Source organism: Phoenix dactylifera, chromosome 12, assembly GCF_051530095.1.
Source record: "Phoenix dactylifera cultivar Ajwa chromosome 12, Ajwa_hap1_PhDact_Kaust_v1.1, whole genome shotgun sequence".
NCBI lineage: Eukaryota > Viridiplantae > Streptophyta > Magnoliopsida > Arecales > Arecaceae > Phoenix > Phoenix dactylifera.
In genome coordinates this window covers 5,249,018-5,255,017 of record NC_143201.1, presented here as the reverse complement: position 1 = coordinate 5,255,017, position 6,000 = coordinate 5,249,018, and positions in this window count along the sequence as shown.

The window sequence follows — 6,000 nt, the reverse complement described above, 5'->3', positions numbered from 1 at the left end:
GTTATTTGAGGAAATGCAAAAAGTCTTCTTAATTATTCTTTACCGTGCCCTATTGGTATGTAAAAAACCCTAAAAATACATATACCAGTCGGAAAAAAAATTCTTAATCATATTAGGAAAATTGAAACTCTTATTAATTATTTTAGAAAACATAGAAACTTTTCTTAATTATTTTTTTCAAGCTCTGTATAAATCTGATTTATAAAAAAAATCTAAAAAAAATTATCTTCTAGTCAATGTCATGTTGTTCGAAGCAATTGGAAGGGGAAGGGTTATAATGCTAGTTGGTATCATAAAATGGTCATTAATTATTAAATTCATTCCACTTATAAGTTGTTTTCATTCTATTTTTCAACAAGTTAATTAGAGGAATATGTTAGAGATATGTTTAGAAATATCTAAAATTAAAAAATATAATGATAGAACGACATCTATTTATAGTCCTCACATAGAAATTATTTTAGAGAAGTGCAGAAATTTTAGAGAATATTTGAAGCCATCTGTTTAGAGTTTCCATGCGGTGTCTTCACGTATCACTTGCTATTATAAATATGACCATGTGCTATAATTTTCTTAATTATTTTAGAAAAATTAATGAAAAAATAATTATTTGAAGCCATCCATTTAGAAATTCTTACTAGAAAAGAATTATTTCAGAGAACTTGCTTCTTAATAATTTTAGAAAATAATTTTCTCCATGTAGAAATTTCTTAATTCTAAAAGTATTGAATCTCTTACTAATTATTTTAGGAAATGCAGAAACTCTTCTTATTTAATGTTTGCCAAGCCCTATTTAGGAAACACACAAATTATTTAGGGATGTAGAATTTTTAGAGAATATTTGAATCTATCGATTTAGAGTCCCCCACATCGGAAGCTGTTAGAAATATCACCGGATGCTAGACTCTTCTTAATTATTTTAGGAAAATAAAGTTATGAGGAAAAATTATTTGAAGTTGTGCATTTAGAAATTTCTTAGAGAAAAAAAGTATTTCAAAATCTTGCTCCTTAATTATTTTAGGATTAATATAAATATTATTTATTATTTTTGAAAATGCAGAACCCTTCTTAATATTTTTTTTTATCGAGCCCTACTGATATGTGAAAAAATCCTAAAAAAATAACCTTCAAGTAGATGTCATGGAAATCAAAATGATTGAAAGGGTTAAAGTGTCGGTCAGTATCATGGAATGGTCATTAATTATTAAATACATTCCACTTATAATTTATTTTTTTATTCTACTTTTCCACAAATTATTCATTCTAGTATTGTATAAATTTATATTTATATTTTCAATATCTCCCAGCGCACCCTTGTGGGTATCATTCTTCTTATTCAGCACGTTATTAGTAGTAAATAACGACAATGCATTCATTGTGATTTCCCTTTAATAATTAATCATTAGTCATCTTGGCATTACCTAGAGTTGTAACTTAAATGGACTAATAGCTGTAATTGTCGAAATAATGATTTGGTTCATGACAGCGGCCGCCCATAGAAAGGTCGTTTTATCTACCACCTGCTTGCCTCTTTGTTCAAATATGAAATGAAGCTTCACTACAATATCCATCAAAGCTATCCAATTCCAATAGTAGTTTCATTTATTATAATTCTTTTCCAGCTCAATATCTCGTTAATGTGTTTTTTGACGAAAATCTCATTAATGTTCATCACAACACCCAGTGTCCCATCTCCTATGTGAGATTTGGCCCAAAATGGGCCGTTTGGGCTGAAGCCGGCAGGCCCAATTGGCTTTAGCCTATGGCCTGGGAGAAACCGAAGCAGAGGATTGTGATCGTGTTCCTTTGCTCTGGCTTCTTCGAGCGATACAGGAACAGAGGCGCCACGGCCATTCTGCGGTAGCCGCACGGCCACTTAAGTTGCCGCCAATCATGCTCAACCGTCGCGGTAATCGCTGTGCTGAGCTATTCAAAACCCACTATAAAAGTCCCTCTTCTCCTGTGTTGGAGCACCACCGAGCCTCCTCTTCCTATCCTCCCTCCTCCTTTGTCTTTGGTGGCCAGCGTTCCACCGGGCCAAGTGCCACCACTTGAAGACCTCTCTCCTCCTCTTGAGATCTCATTTTTCAGTCATCCTATTTCTTGGACCAAGAACCGCCGCCCTCCTTCCGTCGAAAACCATCAATGCCATGAGATCCACCGTTGCCGTCGTTTGCTGCTGGAAGAACCCTCTGTTTTGGGCCATGTTCATCCGTTCTGGGCCCTGCTCAAGTTTGGGCTTAGTTCATTCATTTTGGGCCCTATTGGGTCGTGCCCATTATGGGCCGAGTTCGGGCCCTCGTTACCCTGTTGGGCCGTGCCCTTTGTGGGCCAAAAATATGGACCTATTCATCCGTTGTGGCCTCGTTCATCCATTGTCGGCCCGTTCGTCCATTGTGGCCCGTTCATCCATTGTTACGGACCCGTTCATCCATTGCGCACCTGTTCACCCATTGTGGGCCCGTTCTCCTGTTACGGACCCGTTCATCCATTGCACGCTTGTTCATCCATTGTGGGTTTGTTCATCCATTCTGGGCTTGTTCATCTATTTTGGGTTGCGTAGGGCGGCGATAAGTAACCCTGGCATAAACCTTATGTTTAAGTAATTTTTAGCATAGAAAAATTATATTTGACATGATGGATCTTGTTTTTCTTAAAATGTAGGATCAAGTATGTGATTATAATGATCCTTATTTTTGGCCAAATAGCATCTTTACTGAATTATTGTTGTAAATGATTTACATATGATTTATGAAAAGTTGTATGAAATGATAGATGTGGCATGATTAGAATACTTAAGTAAAAATTGCATATTTGGCATAATTATGCATGTTAAACTTTTGTGATGCCATTTAGCATTTTCAACCTACTTATTAAGGTATGATTTATAAAAAATTATGAAATATTTTAAGAGCTCTTAGAAAACTATGACCGCCTCTAGAAATAGAGGCCAATCGACACTCTAGAGCTAGCATCCAATGAAAATGACCCTCTACCAATAAGTTAAAGTTGGTAATGAATATGAATTATGAATCGTGTCGATTATGAAGACAGCTCTGTCAAGGAATTATGGTGACCATAGTAGCACGTAAGTCTGTGAGCAAGGTTTTAAACCGTGATATGGCTAAATGGCAGAAAAAGAAAAATAAGTTATGCATTATTTGTACAATGAACTTGAAGCAATGTTTGTGGAAATTAAATGATTTATGCATGCATGATTTGTTTTATAACATGTTTTTAATATATGTGCTATGAAATGCTTACTTTGGATTAACTATTATTTTTTTTGAATAACGTATTGACATTAAAAAACTCATGCTTGATTCGATAAGGTAGTGCATAGTTACTTAATGAGTCACAAAGCTCATTTATCTTTATATGTTTTTTCTCAGATAAGTAAGGTTGCTAGGTGCGGGGAAGAGTAAACGAATGGAGGTTAAAAGAATAAAGCTTGAAGCATAGTTACAAGCTATCATAGATGTAGCTATGACTATTAAGTTTGAGTTGTAATCTTGAATACTCAAATATTTGATATACATGCTTTGTACCCACTTCTTTTTGGTTAGCAAATGAAATTGATCAAATTCTATCTTACTACATGAAAGAATATTGTTATCATGGGCTTCGTGTTATTGTGGGCAATACTCTACAATAGCACAGCCGCGTCATGGGCCAGATTTGGGGTGCGACAAATAATGTCCGGATCCAGGTTGTGACAAATATGGTATCAGAGCTTAGGTTCAAGATCATTGGAGATTGTAACAAAATTGAAATCAGAGCATAGATTTAAAACCAATAGGGATTGTGATAAAAGTATACGAGAGTTTAGGTTTAAGATCACTAAGGGATTATGATAGAACTAGAGGTATTAGGTCCTAAGTTTTACGATCCATAGGATTCGTTGAAAAGTTTGAGAGATGGATAAAAATAGACAAATTTTTTTTTTATGCTATCTAAATTTTTAGATGTTGAAATCAGATTGCAACCTAATTTCCCATAACTAAAGTGTGAATAAACTATTTTTGGAGATTTCTCGATGGAGCAATTTGTATTTCAGGTTATGATTAAATTAGATTTTAACTAATATTAAGTGGAGTACTCATTGTAATCATTTGTTTATTAATATATAAGTGATTTTTGAAGTTTAACTTGATATTGGGTACTGTGGATATTATTTTAGTTTGAAGTTAATTATTTTGATAGCAAGTTAGGGTTCATTTATAAGTTGTTTAAGGCTTGGACAAGGAAAGATATATAATATTCATTGAAATATGCTTCGAGCTTGAAATTTGTATGACAATAATGCATGAAACTGTTATATAAAAGAAAAATATATTTAAGGATGATATTTAAGAGTTTTTTCTTTGTCTCACTTGGAATTTTAAATTTTAGATCTTTTCAAATTACAATGCAGATTGGTATTTTGATTGGAGTCATTTAGTAAATTTTGAGAATATTGGTGGTTTAAAGTATTTTATAGCTAGTCAACAATATTAACTCTATGATCTGAAAATGTTTTAATGGTTTTTTTCTTGTTATGGTGAATTTTGTTGAAAAAAAAAAAAACAAAGGAATAATATTTTGATTCTTGACTGATATGGAGATCATTGTGTTATTAGTAGGTTCTTCTATCCACTATATAAAAATAAAAATCTGCATCTCAAGTTTAGGATTAATGCAATGTTGGTTCCTACATTAGCTGATCTTGGATTTGGAATATTTTAGTATAGATCTTTTCGATCTTAAATTTATAGTTTATGCTTTTGAAAGAATTCAAGAATAATTATCAATTTTGAAGAATATTTTATGCTCAAATGATCTACTATGGATAAAGTAGATGATGGCAGACTACTACAGGGAGAAGAGAGAAAGAGGAAGAAGAAGAAAAGAAGGAGGAAGAAGAGGTTATAGAGATGCGGAAAGAGAGAAGAGGAGGAGCAGGAAGAAGAAGAAGCAGCAAAAAGGAGGCTAGAATTTTTTTATTCGATCATTCAATTCTCCTAATTCATGAGCAGGGTGACCCTTATATAGGCCTTACATCATGAATTGACCAAGTTAAACAATTAACAACTAACTAAATATGGACCCTTCAATTAATTGACTAAGTTAATGAATTGATTATATACAAAATTAAACCTTATTAATATTAGACCATTAAACCAATTGATCACACCCAAAATTAGATCTTTATAATTAGGCCTTATATTGATCAATTGATCCAATCATTTGACTCAACAACTAACCCAATTGACTTGATCAATAATAAAAGTAATTAATTGACTCCATCATCTGAATGAGGGGCTCTGATATCCCCATCAACTCCTCCTAGGTAGAAAAACTCGACCCTATCGAGTGTAGGTCTGGCCGGAAAAATTTCTGCATGCATGATGAAGGTGGAGCCGTTGGGACCAAAGTTGGCGAAGAAGGTGAACGCATACAAGAAACCAATGTGGTTGTTGTACGGTGTGAGCTTGGTGGGTCTGCGGGCTTGAGAAGGTTGTGGGCTTGGGGGACGGCTTGGGCCTGGGGAGGGATTAGGGCGCGTGGGCTTGGATTTGTGGAAAGGCTTTGAAGTGGTGGGCGGGCCTGTTGAGGCCCGCGGGTAAAAGAGGGGTGGGTTAGAGTAGTTGGGCCCAAAGGGCCTACGACCTGATGGGCCCGAGGGCTCTGGTGGTCCGTGGGTCAGAAAGAGGGGGAAAGGAGGGGTTTGATGGGGTGATCGGGATGGTGGTCCACCGGGGTGATCGGGATGGAGGAGGGGGCAATTGTTTGGGATGGTGTTGTCAGCTAGGTGGCAGCGACGCAGGCGGTGGCGGGAGAACGAGGCCGAGCGGTGTGGGAGGTGGAGGAGGCATGATGGGGTGGCGGCGGTGCAAGGCGGGGTGGCGGTGGTGCGAGACAGGGCGGCGGCGGCGGAGGATAGTGGAAACGGCAGCATCGGAGGAGGCGGTGGACGAGGGAGCCGCTCGAAGGAGGCAGCGCTTGGAGTCGGTCGCGGAG